The sequence below is a fragment of the Macrotis lagotis genome, chromosome 1 (genome assembly GCF_037893015.1).
Source record: "Macrotis lagotis isolate mMagLag1 chromosome 1, bilby.v1.9.chrom.fasta, whole genome shotgun sequence".
Taxonomy (NCBI): Eukaryota; Metazoa; Chordata; class Mammalia; order Peramelemorphia; family Peramelidae; genus Macrotis; species Macrotis lagotis.
The window spans coordinates 631,130,298-631,148,045 of record NC_133658.1 but is presented as its reverse complement, the minus strand read 5'-3'; the positions used below and the strand labels follow the sequence as shown (position 1 = coordinate 631,148,045).

The 17,748-nt window shown below is 31.8% G+C and overlaps 1 protein-coding gene and 1 pseudogene across 4 annotated transcripts in view; both read left to right on the top strand.

Annotated features, from left to right (window-relative positions):
• The window catches only part of LRP1B (LDL receptor related protein 1B), a 2,479,914-nt gene that overhangs the window by 67,996 nt on the left and 2,394,170 nt on the right, over positions 1-17,748 (top strand). The gene's annotated exons all lie outside the window — the stretch shown is intronic.
• The window catches only part of LOC141509066 (uncharacterized), a 103,201-nt pseudogene that overhangs the window by 67,303 nt on the left and 18,150 nt on the right, over positions 1-17,748 (top strand).

Genomic DNA, 17,748 nt, shown 5'->3' with positions numbered 1-17,748 from the left:
GCGCCGGCCCTGGAGTCAGGATTACCGGGTTCAAATCTGGTCTCAAACACTTAATAATTACCTAGCTGTGTGGCCTTGGGCAAGCCACTTAACCCCATTTGCCTTGCCAAAAAACCTTAAAAAAAAGAAGAAAAAAAAGAGTAAGGAATGTAAATTTGTGGGTGTTTGCCCAGGTGCCTACCTCAGAGAGAACCCTGATTATAAGCGCCGTTTTAACGAGTTGACCTAACTCAAAGTAAAATTAGGTATTGGTTCTGCCAAACCCGTATAAACTGGCTGAATCCTACAACTGTTTTTAGTAATGATTAACAGTGCAAAAATGATGTGGAGACAAATCTAGGTGGAGAAATAGTCATTAGATATACCAACTAAAAGTTCACAGGTCAACAAGAAGACAAAAGTTTTAGGTGACTAAAGATATAGGAAACTTGAGTTCTTAAGGTTAAGAAATGAGCAAGACTTAATTAAAGAACTAGGTCAAATGAGAGAAGATAGGATTTTGGGGGGGGTTTTGCCCAGTGTGTCTGGAAAGAATAGGAAAGAGATTATGTAGTAAACTGAAGTATTACTAAATTTAAATGACTTTTTCCCTTTTTTTGTCTGTTTTGTAATTTAAGAGCAAATGACAATTTTGTAGGGAAGATGGTAAATTTAATCTTGGGTGCTGCTCTGTTGAGCCCATGCTTCTTTTGTGAATTGATATGATCTAGACTGCTGATATTGAAAATACTTGCTAAATAATAGCACAGTAAAACTACTTAACTAGTATATTATCTCTAATTCTTAGAGTTTCCATAGATCAAAAAATTATCTTCAGCAAATTTCTGCTGTAATTGGTGGGTCATTTATTTATAAATCCTTATTCAAGAGCACTGATTCAGGGGCTTAAATGATATAGTTTTTGGCAATAATTTTCATCAAAAGTTACTTAGGTGCCAGCATGAGCCTTGCAAGTTAAAAACCTGTTGCCCCTGAACTCCCAGGTCTAAGAATAAAATACTCAAACACTGATAGATAACAAATCACTAGGGAAAGAGTTTTATACTGGAATCTGGGAGGAATAATATTCTTATTTTGATTCTTATTTTGATTCAGCCACAGACCAGTCTCATCTCTGATTGCAACGGGTTGAGTGTTTATATCTGGCATGCTCCTCTGCCTTTTCCTTCACCACACATCACTGCCATAGACTAGCTATAACTTTCAAAGAAAATGGAACAAAATCTGATTTTACTAAAGGGAAAAATGAGAATGGGTCATTCTGTCATCAGAACAAAATGAACCTTACAATTTTTAATTGATTGTTCTATCTCCTTTAAATTAAATCATCATTTGCTCTCGTGTGTGTGTGTGGGGGGGGTTGGTTCTGCAGTATGATGTGTATATAGGTAATGATGATGGTGCTGGTGGTGGTGGTGAGGTTCATTATCAATCAACTTAGTTACTGGGTTTGGGTGAATACTTCTAATGTTGCTAAAGCTAAATGTATGGAAAGGAGAAGAAGGGATAAAACATGTCTAAGGAAGCCCGTATCATCTTTTATTTCTCTTGTCACACATTAAGATCAAAGAATGAAGAGCTTAGCTCAGAATTAATTAAGAAAACTTGATAGGATGGGATTTCACTGAAAATTACACAGTGATTTTCACAGATTGCAACTTGGTCACTTCCAAAAACAGCCAATCCTTTTAATCTCACTGATATTACATTAATGCAATATGACTAGGTGGTGCAATGGATAGAGCATCAGTCTTAGAGTCAGGAGGACATGAATTCTAAACTGGTCTCAGACACTTGACACTTACAAGCTGTGTGACCTTGAGAAAGTCACTTATACTACCTCATATCTAGAGTCATTTCCAGTTGATCTGTTCCATTTTAAGTTCCAGAGGAAAAAGTGAGATTGGTGACTGGAAAACCATACCTCATTTAAATCATCTCCTGGTATTACCTCCTTTATGTTATGGTCTTCTTCAAGAACAAAGAATAAACACTAATTCCAGAACACTACAATCTCAAAAAGACTCAAACTTGCTGCTATCTCAAGGACATTTTGGGTCTATGATCAGGTGTAACAGACTTATACTGATGACTCTTATATAATAAGTGAATCAAAACTAAATTAAATGCCTCCCAGTTGGATACTAGCCATATGTATTTTGGTATATGAAAACAAAATGAGCTATTATTGCTCCAAAAGGTTTGGTAATTGTAAACAATTCAGAGAAACACAGGAAGATTTGTGATTAGAGTAAGTAGACTTAGGAAAAAAATTCAAGTGGGATATGTAAATAAATGGGAAAAAAGATTGTTACTATGCAAAAAAAGAATGTAATTCTATTTTATGCAATTAAACTGACACCCCCCAAAAATGATAAAAATGTATCTTTTCCCCCTTCTTTGAGGGGTTGAGAGGTGATTTGTGTATGAAGAACTAAATTATTTGGTCAAATTCAGGAGATGTTACTTAATTTTGTTGAACTTTTTAATTCTTTAATTTTTTTTTGAGACTGGGGCTCCTTATCCAATTCAATCTGCAATCACAATAGTCACTCATGGAATTGATCTCACAACTGATAAACAAGAGAGTTTTTGACCTGCCGTATTCTGAGCTTTATGCAGCATGCTCCATCTTGGTCATCCTGTTTGCCCTTCTATCTGAAGTTTCATATATTGATCCTAATCTTAATTCAGACATACGTGATCAGTTTATACCTAGGGTAACCCAGACCTCTTAAGTTTTTGACATACCACCCTCAGTCTCCCAGGTAGCTAAAATTACAGGCATATATCACCATGACTAATGGAGCTCTTTTATTACCTATTTTAAATTCCTTATTACAATGAGTGTTTAATGGGAAAGAGGAGGGATGTGTACCAAAAAAAAAAATTGTAAAAGAATTTCAACAAAATTAAGCATTAAAATATAATTGGAGTAAAAGATGGGAAGATGACTAGCTAGAAAAAGAAATGTATTCATCATGAAGAAAGAACAAGAGTCAACAGATCTGCAGTTTTAGTACTGTATTGCTAAATTATAATTGCTTTATTAAAGTAGCTTTAGGAAAGTTGGTTTCGATCCAATATGGAAGATTTATACAAAACCAGAAATGACAATTCCTTGAGAGCATTGACAGTTTCATTTGTATTTATATCTGTAGTGTCTAGCACACAGTAAGTGATTATAAATGTTGTGGATTGATTGATTGATAGATAGTTTGACAGCTATATAAGACAAGATGTGGATGAGTTGCAATTTATTTTAATGGAGAGCATATTCTTGATATTTCATGGTGTCACAGTTCCAGATAAGTATATATTATTCATATCCAAATGAATGAAACTTAGCTAATCGAATTTTGATCAAAGTGTAAATTTGGGAAAGAATAGAAACATATTGTTTTGAAGTAAATAAACTTTACTCAGACATAAACCTTATGTAAAGCTAAGAAGAGGTGCCTTAATTTGTTTTGTTTAAAACATTAAATTTATGATAGTTATTTTAATAAATTGAAACTAAGTTGAAATGCAATTTGTGTTCTAAAAACAAAGTCATAAAAATCCTTGTCAGATATTTAATTACTCAACAAATAATTATATAAAGAACTGTAAAAACAAACATTTTGATTAGGTAAAAAATAGAGACATGATCCTAAGCACACTAATCATTTTCAAAGATATAAATTTGACTATAATAAGAACTCTATGAAAAAAATCTTTATTTTTCCTTATAACCCAGTGTCATTTTTGCAGTCTAATTCCTTTTAAAGATGAAACATATACACATCAGTTTTACATACATACAAACAGATATATTTGTTTATTATATATATAAAACATAAATATAAAAAATGTTGCATGGATCTATTAAACATTTATGAGACCTTTTGAAAAAGTTTTGTATTTTTCTTAATAGAAATTTTCATTAATTTCCATAACTAGTTTATAGAGAACAATTTACAAAGAACGATCTAAATTGTTGCAAAGAAGTCTGACACACATAAACACCTAAAATCTACGAGGCTAAAAGGTCAGTAAGGTTTGACCTACCTCTCATTTTACAGATGAAGAAATAAAGTTTTAGGTCTTATAAGGAATTAGAGGCAGAGCTCAGACTACAGGTCTAAATTTCTCACCCAATAACCTATGCTGTGCTCTAGCAATTAAGAAATAGAAGATATGTTTGACCATCTAACTTTTATTGAAAAACAATAGCAATGACAATATCCACAATGTATTCAAAAGGAAGTTGAATAATGGCAATTATTTCCTGAGCAAATAAGAAAACATACTTTAAGAATCTTTGTGAATAAATTCCATTATCAAGATAGAAAAGGGAAAAAGGAGGAAGAAAAGGAAGAATAATTAACAGATGTCATTTGTAAATTGAAAATCAATTTAATGACCCAATGTAAATAATAGTTGTAATTGGAATTTTAAGAATTTTTGATGCTTTTGTATTTTCTCACCTAACTCTTGTGATCTGATAAATTTTTCACTTACTAGATACATATCTATATCTGTATAGATATAGATATAGATAAATAGATTTCTAAATAGGGAGATACAGATAGGATAGAATAATTAAAATTATTTTATGTGATAGAATCAAGTCAATTATCCTGACCTATAAATTACCAATTTTTAATAGACTGAACCAAAAACTTGTATAGATACAAATAAATGCAGTATGTTACACAATGGAATGATGTAGTTGTTTATCATTATTCATACTATATCATTTATTAAGGGAAAAATAAATCAAAGAAAAATAGATGCACTGTCTTATAGAGACGAGATAAAGGTTTCATAATTACTTCAAAAGTCATCTAGTCCCACTTCATTTTACAGATGAAGATCTGAGGTAGAGAAAAATTAACCTTTTCCAAAGTTACTTAGGTTTTAAGTGAAAGAGATGAAAAATGTGTGTAATAAATCACTTATTTAAAAACAAGAATAATAACACAATAACAAAGGTCCTCTTATGATTTGAAGAAATTAAATGAACATAAATTACATAGTTTATATTTCAATAGTTTTGCATCACATTACAGTAAAAAGAAGGCCTAAAATTTTCAGATGATCCAGCACTGGAAAAGTATAGTTTACAAAGATTCCCCAACTCATGACTCAAAAGTATTTTGACCAGGTAGAATACTAAATTAACTATTTCACTTGACTTCAGGGAATCAACCTCATAGTTATTATATAGATTACATATAATTTAAGTACTAATTCCTTTTTGAAAAAAATCGAAGAGTTTGGAGAACCATAAACTCATTAATCCATGTAAGATGGTAGTGAAGAAAAGTGCTATAATCCAGAAATTTGCAATAAAATCAACATTTTATCCAAAACTAGGGAGATTGTACTACTACTTTCTTTTCTAATTAGATCACATCTTCTATATATTTTTTAATTCAGGGCACTAAACTTTAGAAAACTTTGTGGTAAGCTGAATGTTATTTAAAGGAAGGGAACAGGAGAGTAAATGGTCTTGAAATTATGGTAGATGAGGATTATCATAACTAAAAATCTAATAACAATTAGAGCTCTCCAGGATTACATTGAGCTACCTCAAGAACCCTCTCGTGAATTAATTTAACTAAAAGGAATGAACACTTGTTAAATCTGATGTACAAATGATATTTATTCGGGTTCCAGGTTACACTAGATGACCTCTAATGTCTCGTTCAACCATGAGATTCCATGATTACATATCATGATTGAATTCCATCTTATGAATTCAGACAATTCCCATAAAATATTCAGACTTCATGTTTCTAACTTTCAAAATGAAGGGATTTAGCTAGATGATTTCTAAGGTAGCCTCTAATCCTATGAACTAAATGGGGATGCTATCATCTAATTTCTAAGTCTGTGTTTTATTTCATATGTTACTACTTAAATACAAATAGAATTCAATTTATAGCCTTGACTAGAGAAGTACAAAAATGCTAGATATGTAGTATTTGGAGAATTATCAAAAAAAGTCATGAGGGTTCTTGTTCTAGACCAAAGTTATCAGATTATTTTCATGGGTTTGTAGTTATAGAATACATAATCATTTAGTGGGGAAAACAATTATAAATTTTAATACTTTAGGGTGATCTAGATTAATGTGGTACAATTATGCTATAGAAAGTGCTACCACCTATGCAATACAGCAACTCGTTATAATCTGAGTCATTGAGAGGTTAAGTGACTTGCCCATGACATGCCTAGAATGTGTGAGAGGCAGGACATGAATTCAGATCTTTTAAATTCAAAGACTGACCTTTCATTATAATGTGCTGGATTTCATTTTCATACAGATAGTCTTCTTGACAAGGAAGAATCTTTTCTACAACTTCTTATAAATATAGGTACAATTTCTAAGGGCTCAGCAAATCCCTTCATCTAGAAGTTCCTTCTGGCCCCTTTTGTATGAATCAATTTTTCAAATTATTTGTGAACATGCACAGGCCAAAAACTATAATGAGGAAATTATGCTTATGTGATATCTTTAATATACAGAAAAAAATAGGCACATAAAGAGATAAATGAAAGATTATCAGGGACATCCTTCCAAAGTAATCAGGTTTTGAATTCAGTTTCAAAGTAAGATAAGAAATTGAGCCCAGAGGACATTCCCAAACACCATCTTTGGAAGTCTTGATGCCTATCAACTTAAATTAGAAACATGGTGCTTCCAGCTTCTTTTCATTGAAAAGTGTTCTTATGCATCTCTTGCTGTATTGTATATAAAGAAGTTCTTTCTTTTTTGAAGAGAGATGGGAAATACCACCTATCATTTATATAACTGGCAGAGTCTGTGCCTTTGGTCAGTGTGGAATAAGTGGTTAGTCTCTCACTAAGTTCTGTAAATTATCTTGTTAAATGTTTTCCAACTTTCATTTCTTAGAGGTCTTAGAGTTACTTTTTCAGTGACTTAAGAGTATAGAAGTTTTGAGCTGAATTTTTGCACCTGAAAATAACTCAAGTCACTAAGATAATTCAGACAAATTAAAAAAAAAACACTAAACCAATAATATATTAATATGGTATTCCTACACAATAAAGTTTGTGGGTCTTAAAATAGAGACAATTCGGAAAAAAGAGGCAGTATAAGGAAAAAAACTGGACTTCAGAAAGATATTTATTTGTGGCAGAATTCCAGTCGAAATCTCATAGTTTTCCTTAAATAGGCTTAGATGTCATATGATTTCCAGATTCCGCTTCTTACCCAAACAGATATTGTGTACTCTCTTGGTTTCCTTAGGTTCCTTCTATTTAATGAGTAACTTGTCATTTGAGTATATGGTGTATAAGCTATTTTTTAATAAATAAATACAGATGATTACTATAAATAATTTAGAAATATATGGTATAGCTTTTATTATCAGTCTTCATTGTCAAAGGAAACATTCCCTAAAACAGCAAAATCAATGAGGGAGAGAGAGAGAGAGAGAGAGAGAGAGAGAGAGAGAGAGAGAGAGAGAGAGAGAGAGAAGGAGGAAGAGGGAACAAAATAAATCTAACAATTTTTTTTCTTTTTAAAATTTAACTTCTTCCCTGTACCTATTTTTTCTATTTTGCTTATATTCAGCCTGAAAATGTTTTCTACTATACATTTGAGAGTTTGTCAAAAATTGATATAGAAACAAATCTTGAATTTTATAACTTTGGAAAGTTGAGATTACCAGGATGTGAAAGAAAAGCAACGGTTTCAATTTGTTTAAATCTTTTTAGGTAGTTAACATCATTTGCCTATATCTTTAGTCCTTCAATATTTGAATCTGACTACGAGCATAAAATAACAATTTGGATGAATTTCATATGTGCTTGTACATGTATAATATATATGTGTGTGAGTATATATGCATATATACATGTGTGCATGTTTGTATCTATATGAATGCACATGTGCATGTATTTTCTCTTTAAGTAAAGTAAAAAAAATAGGACACAAAAAATTTGCAAATCAGGAATCATTTCAAGCAGGCAAATGCTTAAAGCATTTTTAAGAAGCCAGATCAACAAAACAGGGACAACTTTCTTCCTTGCTTTTTATGACAAAATTATATCACACACTTTCTCCTTTCCTGGTAGAGATGAATATTAGAATTAGGGAGTCAAAACACAAATTCACTGTTACACTTTCCAATTAAACAGCTAATGAGCTAGAATAATGACCCTTTCTCCTAACTGGGTGCAAGAATAATTAGATTTAAAAATGCTTCATGCATCAATGAAATCACAGGGATGCCAGTCAAAGGAAGTGAAGAAAGAGCATCATCCCTAATTTTACTAAGTCTGATAAAAAGCCTGACTGGGGCAGAGTCAATAAATAGGAGTGCTACAATATTAATCATTGTCCAATATACTTAGGATCTAGGAGGAAAAAAACTGCAAAAGGAGGAAGAAACTTCATTGATAAGTCTATAAAAAGAATTTTCTTTAAACTATTGTTAATGGTGTAGTAAAGTCTAAAATTAGCTCAAAAACTCAAGAATGGAAAATTTGTCATCCTGTTGGTACAACCCTATTCCAGCAATTTATTTTTTTTTAGGTTGAAAACAGAAATATTTTATCTTTAAACTAATGTTGCTGAAACTCTTTCTAAAATTCATTAGAACCAAATGTAACTGAATTATTCTTTGATAACTGAAACGTTTATAGAATTTGAGAGTCAGCATGCTGATTATGAACTCAACATCATGAAATCCTGTTGTTAAACTGAACTGAATTATGCTAATCTTTCCATATACTCTGAAAGTGTTCTACATTGTGTTTTTCCTTGTTGGTTTATATTTATAGAAATATTTGTAAGGATTTCACTCTCCTAAAGGTCCAGTACTAAAAACTGTAGTTTATTTGAGTCCTTTATTTACCTTGGTTTTGATAGAGGGGGAGTGTGTCCCATTTTGAAATTAGAATCGTGGTGATCTACTTTTAAGGCTATCTTAAAGATATTACTATTTTAATTATTACCTAATGCTATCAATTATGTATATAACATAACATGCATATTTGGAAGTAATAGCAAGGGGTATGTATGTATGTTCAATCATATTTTTATTCTACAATTTTATGTAAATGTTTATTTTATTCTGTAAATTAAAAATAAAATAAAGGAAGTATATATGTATTTGGAAATTCAAATATTTAGAAATTCAATTTTCCTAATTTTTGAACATTTGCTGGTTTCTTCAGAGATTAAGGTCTCAATTTATATTTATTTAAAAATTTTGGAAAAGAAACATCATAACCAGAGCACTGGACTTGGAATTAGGAAGATCTGAATTCAAATTCTACTTCAAATACATAAAATCTTTATCAACCTGAACAAGTCATTATACTACTGTCTGCCTCAGTTTCCTCATATGTAAAATAAAGATAATAGCACCTACCTCATAGGTTTGTTATGAAGATCACATGAAGTTGCGTATGTATAGGGCTTTGCAAACCTTAAAGTAGAATATAAATGGTCTTGGAGAATTCTCCTACTCTTCCTCTTCCTCCTCTTTCCTCCCTATATCAGATGCTTGCCGGATGTCAGTTTTCTCATCTATAAAATTAGGGGGATTGACTTGATGTTCCTTCCAACTCTGTGTGCATATGGATATCAAAGATAACATATTGATTTTTGTTGATTATTGTCATCATGGATAACTATTCTTAGACATAAATAGAAAAACAAATCTCTTTTTTTTACTTAAATTGCTCTCTGTGGCATTTTTAAAAGTATGAATGATCCAGAAATGTTTTCCATTTTGCTAGACTGTTGTGTTTTCATTTTTATTAATGTATACAATGGAAAAGTTGGAAATTATAGTTGAAATGCCACTCATAAATGTCAAAAATGTTATGTTTTCTCTTTTTTATTGTTTATTTAGCAGAAAATCCATTAATCTTGGGGAATTCCTTGTCTTACAGCTTTATTGGCATTTAGGTCATTTTGTTTTTTCAAAAAAAAAGCAATTCATTCGATGATCACAGCTATATCCATTACAAGAACATGATAATGATTTACAGAAAGCATTTTATAGTGAGAAAAATCTGAAAACAACATGGTATTCAATTGCCGAGTATCTCATTTATCCAACCCCAACTACCTTTTAGCAGATTCCTTGATGAATTAGATTAACACACTTTTTCTCCATTTGGTTTAAAACAATGTTCAAGTCCTCAAAACGATCAATGAAAATTGATTTGAGGAGAGTTAACCATAGCAACAATTGTCTAAGAAGGAAAGTCTCCCAACTGAAAGTTGCTATGTATGATATATTTTACAAATAATTGGTATAGCCCATGAATTTGCAAAAAATTATCTAAGCCTAGAAATAATAAAGTAGTTTTAATCTTGATAAATCATTTCTCATTTCTGGTTTCTATAAAGCTAGAAAGGTAGTGGTTGCAAATATGCTAGCAAATATTTTCCCTCTAGTAGTTGTTTTCAGAGTTCACAAATGCCTTGTCATTTGAAATAAATCCAGCTGCCATAAAGTAACATTAATCAGTTTTTCTCTCTCTAATAGACATTGATATCTGAATTTTCTTTCAACTTTCATTTTAAAAGAGAGTTAACGTCATTCCTTTTTTTTAATAAATGTTTTCATCACATGTGTTTGTAATTGACAGGTTTTTGTGGCAAAAGCGAAAAGGGAGGTGAGAGTCACATAAGATCTTAACTATTCAAGTATCTGGAAGTAACCTAGAAAGAGCCTTGATAGCATAGTACCTGGCATATCTTAGACATATAATAAATGATTGTTGATTGAGTAGTATAATGACTCATTATCTTTGGATGCTGCTTCTCTTAGGGGTAAGAATGACCATAGTTTTTGAGAAAAAAGTGAACCACAGTTGTAACATCATTCTCTTTATCTCTAAGGATAGGAATTCTCCCCTGCCCTAACATCCATCATAACTTGCTATTAAATACCTGTACATGAGAACAATAAAGCAAGAAGATTCTTTGTAAATATTCAGATAAGGAAAGAACAAGCTTTATCCACAAAAGGGCCTTGTCTCAGCTGACTGCCTTTGTAACTTCAGTTTATCTCTTGCGAGGAAGGTAGTATATCAAGATTTTCTATGGGTTTAAATTAATTAATTACCACTTAGTATATGACTATATTGTGCAAATCATTCTGTTACATAATAGACACACAAAGATTAAAATAACAACAAAATAATATAGTTCCTTAAGATTTACATTTCAAACACTTTTTCTCCTAGTAGGATGGTGGGAGGAGGTCATAGGAAACAATATGCGCTAAGATAAAAGTCAGCAAAAATAAAGTCTTGGGTACTATTGTTGATGTAAATTAAGCATGTTTGTATGATATATACTCTTATCTTTCCTGTAGTTAGGAGAGTGTACCTGTCAATTTTGTGATGACAGTGGAAATAACAGTATGAGAAACATATGGATATGGAGTTTTGTAACTCATTTCTAATTAATAGCATTGAAATTGTGTGACTTAATATTTGGGTTCCTTCCCCCTTCCAAGGAAAGTCAAAACTTAAATAAATATATTCTCAGTTTTTAAGCCTAGATATGGTTAAATCTGGACATATATCCTAAAATGAAACAAATCAATTTGAACAAAACCTTAACAACTTAGAAGGGTTATTGGAAACAGGAAAAGAGGAATCCTTATAGAATTCACATCAGGGATGTTTCTGAAAAGTTATACACAAATGGAACATTTTTTTCCATTGACAAATGTTATAATTTCAGAAAGGCTGTCAAAGACTCTTGGGTATTCAGTGTTCATCTTCCCCACTGAATGATTAGGGGTTTTTATTCTTGCCACATGACATTTTTAAGTGCAGTATATTCAAGTTCAATATATGTAGTAATTTTTCTGGAAACAAATTTTCTCTGCAATGACAGTATTGTGAATGTTTCCAGAGGTCTGGAGTGTGGAGAGGACCAACAGATCTCCCTGTTTAGATTTTGAGTGCCTCTGCAGCATTGTAATGAATTCTCCCAGTTTCGTCCCTGGTTACTGTGAAGCCAAGAATGTGAGGGTACAGTGGACTCTCAGGGAGCCATTTCCAGCATAGCTACTCTTTATTCAACAAATGGTATTAAAATATTCTTGACAGCATGGGCATGAGAAGATAGTGTTTAGACCAGTCAGCTGTCCATGTTAACCAGACAACAGATAAATATAAAAATGGATTTCTGATAGTTGCCAATTCAATTCAACTCTACAGACATATAATAATTTATTATGAAATGCCTACTATGTCCTAGTTACAATCCAGTGTTTCAAAGAATATGTAAATTTTCATAAGTCTTTCAATCTTAGCCTCATGAAGTTTGCACTCTAGTATGAGATTTACCAATTATGCAATTGTCTGGATTATATGAATATGTTTTAGAGAATAGAAAGCAAGTAAATATTTGGGGGGAAAAGGGAAAAGTAATTGTTTACTTGTTTTGACACTAGTTTTATATTCATGGGAAAATCGATTAACATTTCTAAATGTGAGTTTTATTGCTGCCTCTTAGTATCTCTAATTTCCTCCAAAACTCAGCTCAAGAGCTAATAAGGTCTTTCCTAATTTCCTTACCTGACCAAAATTCACTACACACACATATATGTGTGTATGTGTGTGAGAACATACATACACATGCACACACATGAATATATGTATATATATAGATATAACATTTCTTGTTCATCTCTCTATCTCTACCTCTATCTCTATCTCTATCTATTATGTTTTTGTTTATGCTTTCTTCTCTGATAGAATACAAATTCCTTAAGAACAAGGACTTCTTTCATGTTTTCCTTCTCCTCACCAGCATCTTGTATAATAATTCATAGTACCTGATACCAACTTAACACATGCTCTTTGATGACTGATAATATTAGCTACTATGCCTACCTCAAAGGATTATGGGGGTATTCTTTTTTTCTTAACACTGAAGGATGCATATAAATATGAGTTATTTTTTTCCAAAGGAGGTGGTATAAAGTACTTTTGAAGGAAAGACAGTAATTCAAAATCAGAGAAATATTTATATGAAAGTTATTAGAGAAGCAGAAAATTTCATGAACAAAAGCACAAATTACAGTTTCTCATTATTGTCATTCTTCAAGTAAATGCAGATATTTACAATTCCTATTTTGGTATGGTTGGAATTGACTCCTTCTGACTTCCTTGATCTAGATATTGAGAGAGGAAAACACTAATTATTCATTTTCTTCTATCAGATCCTATATCTGAAGATTTTCAACTACCCCTTTTTAGACATTTTCCCTCAGATCTACATGATTCATGACCACAACCATAGTCCCCCTATTCTAGACCCATCCCAGTTTAATAGATAATAGAAAATTATCATGGGTTAGTAAACAGAAAAATGCTGGGATAAAAGTGATATTTTAAAAGAAAACTTACAATGATATATAATCACCAGATTTTAGAATTGGGAGAAACCTCTTTAGTCATCTAGACTAAGCCCAATATGAAAAGAATCTCAATTTAAGGTATATCAGACAAAAAATCATTGAATTTTGTTTGAAAATTTGCAGCATGGGAGAAATTGTCAGTGTGTGAAAGCTCAGTCCATTTTCAGATGTCTCTATTTTTTAGGAAAGATTTCATAATAAAGCATATATTTACTTCATCCATTGAATTTCCCTCTTCTATTCTCTGGTGACAAATGGAAGAAATCTGTAGTCAGATTCCCATGACAGATATTCATATTTTTGAACTTGTTCTTTATGAATCATTTCTTTTTCCAGTTTACAGTTCTTGTTTCCTTCAATTCACATAATGTGGACATACAGCTAGGTCTTGGTTGCACTTTCATGGATATAACCTAGTTTGTCAAGACTTTATTATGGGCTGTCTCCTCTGTTTGCCTAATTTGTCCTCAGAAACCAATGTAGAGATTTCTGTCTATCACTGTCCTTTTATGGAACTCTGCTGAAATGTAGAGGTGATAGGAAAAGCCCCAAACCTCTAACCCTTTAAAGTTTACACATTCAAGGGAGAAAATTGAGACTCCCGAAATGCTTCCTTTTTGAGGGCTTGACTAAAGCTATTCTCTTCTTTAAACTGACACTCAAATTATAGGTTATAACCTAGGTTAATATTTTATAAAAACTCTACTAAGCATGGAAGGACATATATTATATTAATATTTATTTTTCTTGGGGCAGCTAGGTGGCACAGTGAATAGAGCACTGGCCCTGGAGTCAGGAACACCTGAATTCAAATCTGGCCTCAGACACTTAATAATTACCTAGCTGTGTGACCTTGGGAAAGCCATTTAACCCCATTGCCTTGCAAAAAACCTAACACACACACACACACACACACACACACACACACACACACACAGACATCAGACATATATATATATATATATATATATATATATATATATATTCATTCAGTGGAAATATTCTCACCTGATTATTAAATGGGTCAACACAAGCCTCCTATTTATATTACCCAGTTCACAGGACTCATCTAATCCAATTATCTCTCTCTAAACTTTAAAGTGCTGCGTCAGTGTTATTTATTATTATTTCTTACCTTGGAAGTTATTTATGAACCTACTTTCAAGTATATTTCCTAATATTCTAGTATGTATAAATTAGATAACATTTCTTAAGTACCCAAATTTATTTTATAAATTCCATATTAAAGCAGGTTAAACAGGTTGTGCTTTAAGGAGATTAAAATAAAATATCCTACAAATATTTAACTTATTTTTAGTAGACTATTTTTGTTTATTTATCCACCAGGGGGTGATCTCTCCATCAGAAGGATTTCTCAGAGCTATTTTGAAAGTATTTAGCTTTATTCTAAGTTAGGCTAACTTTTATTAGAATAAATTCTACAAGTATTTCATCATTGAACACTTCCACACAACCATTTCATCCTAGAGTTCACCCTTGCAACATAAATATTCTTGGATAATAGCAAATATTTAGCTTTAACAGATGTGTTTTCCTAATTTCCCCATTTTAAAAATCCTTTTCTCTTCTACTATTTTGAATATCCATTTCTGTCTTACCAGTCCCATTTCTTTGAAGAAGAATCCTAAAATTATTCCAGTCTATAAAATTGATTGCCCAATGTACTTCTATATCCATTATAACAGACATTTCAAAGTTAAGCCCTTCAAAACAAGGGAATACTACTACTATCATGTTAATATATAAAGGAACTCTGATATTTTAATTCAAGCTAGGTGGCACAAGTGGGTATAACATTAATTCCAGCTACATGGCATAAGTAGGTATAACATTGGCCTTGGAATCAGGAGGATGGTAGTTCAAATTCGGTCTCAGACACTTGACACAATAGATGTGTGACATTGGACAAATTACTTAACCCTGGCTGCCTTGCATCCAAAGTCCTCTCCAGTCATTCTGATTCATATCTGACCATTGGATCTGGATGATTCTGGAAGAGAAAGTGAGGCTGGTTTTATTATAGGTTTTATTATACTTAATTTAGTGTTACTTTTGGTTTTCCAGTTAGATTATAAATTGCTAGACAAGTGAGAAATTTTATATTTTTTAAAATCTTCTATATTGCATTGAAAAGGGTTAGATAGTAAGAAGTTCCTTAATAAACACTTGATCACTGACTTGGTTCCCTATCTGACTAATGATCTTAATTATAAAGTCTACATGAAGAAATAAAATTTATCAAGGGATCAGTAGCCATTCACTAATCCTTTAGCAAAACAAATGAAAGCAATATATAAACATGAAATGTAACTTATTCTGAAATTAAAAGCATTCCAAAGGAATCCACTCAAATATGTTTTGTGAAAAATCTAACTTTCATCTTAAGATGGATGAGAAGTTATTATCTGTACCTGCTGAAATCACTCATAGTCTCTAAGGTTCATCTCAAATGTCATTTGTTCCAGGTAGCCTTCCCTAAATATCTAAATTAGAAAAGCCCCTGCTTTTGTTTTAAATGTTATGGTCATTCTCATGTCCCCTTTAAGCCACTTTTTTTTGGCTTAATAGTTTTCTATCATTCCTTGCAAAGATCATTTTCACATCAATTATTTCACCCTGTGAGACTACTTTTAATTTTTTTCCTTATCTCACTAAATAATGGAAAAGCCACAGAATAATCCAATTGTAAACTCAACTATTATAAATTTTGAAAAAGTCTGACAAAACTTTCTACCTCTTATGAGCTTTTGACTTTCAGAGTAAGAGTTAAAGATCACTTGAAATACATTCCCCAGAACTAAGAGATAGATATAAGGCTCCTTGACAACAGATTTTATACAATCTCCCCTTGGAAAGCCTTTGAGGTCTCCACGTTCAACCTTCACAGAGACAACATAATCTTGTTGGAGGGTTTGAAATGAAGTAGAGCCCCTCCAATAGTGACTCAGACAATCAGATAGGATTAAAAACTCCCTAACTGAACTACTGCAGCCTGTTCATGATATGCAATATTCTGTCTTCAAGAGAAAAAGAGATTATTTATCTCTAAGAGATGAAATTCAAACCCTTTTGTGTTGATTTTTTTTTCCTGAATCCATTTCTGAGGATCTGACTTAACATAGCAAAATAAAATCCTTACTAGATAATTCAGATGAAGTTATTTTTCATTTATTTAGTTTTAACATACAAGGACAGAATTTCTGAGATCTCAAAATCACTGATTTTAAAGTCTTGATTAAAATAAGAATTTACAAAATTACAAAATTTACAAAATTGCAGAATTTACAAAATCTTACAAAATAATAATTTTCCAAGAAAACTCATCAAGAAAATTTGAAAGCATTTTTAGTATCAAAAAAGACATCTAACAAATATTGTTTCCTAAAATTATGACTTAGTATTTTAAATTTTTTGTTCAAAGAGTATATAAAGACTAATGCTCTACTGTGCTTAAAGAAATGAATTTTCTCCAAGTCCTTCAGGGAAGAGGAGGTTTGATTTGGTCCTTGGGTTAAGCCTAAGAAATGAGCTGAGAACTGATCTCTTATCCCAACATGAATCCAAGCAATTCAGAAGAAGAGTCCTATTAGAAAAGAGTTCCTTTTTCATGTAAGAGGAGAAAGATAATTCCATCATCCCCAAGCAAATTGATAGATGACTACAGGTCAAAGACCAAATAGAAGTTAAGTTTAAGTTTGCTACTGAATAATTTATCTTAAATCATCTATTTTCTGTACTGTTAAGAATCAAAAAGGAGAAGTATGGCATTGAGAAAAGAATTCAAATCTGTGTTAGGAAAACCTCAATTCAGTTATCCTCTAGCTTTAACTACCTGCAAAATCATTAGCAATACCTTCATCTGAGTCTTAGGCAACTAAGACTTTTTTACCTAATTATGATATTAATGTTTGTCCTTCATTTTTTGAAAAAAGACATTATGGAGGTGATGTCATGACAAGCTCTCGAATTGGATTTTAGTGAGGAGATGCTGTACTAAATCACCAGTCTCACTTTCTCTTCCAGAATCATCCAGATTCAATGGTCAGATATGAATCAGAATGACTGGAGAGGACCTCGGATGCAAGGCAGCTAGGGTTAAGTGACTTGTCCATCTATTGTGTCACACATCTATTGTGTCAAGTGTCTGAGATTGAATTTGAACAACCATCCTCCTGATTCCAAGGCCAATTTTATACCCACTTGTGCCTCCTAGCTGGAATTAAAATATGAGAGTTCTTTTATATATTAACATGATAATAGCAGTATTTCCTTGATCTGAAATATATATATATATATATATGTATACATATAA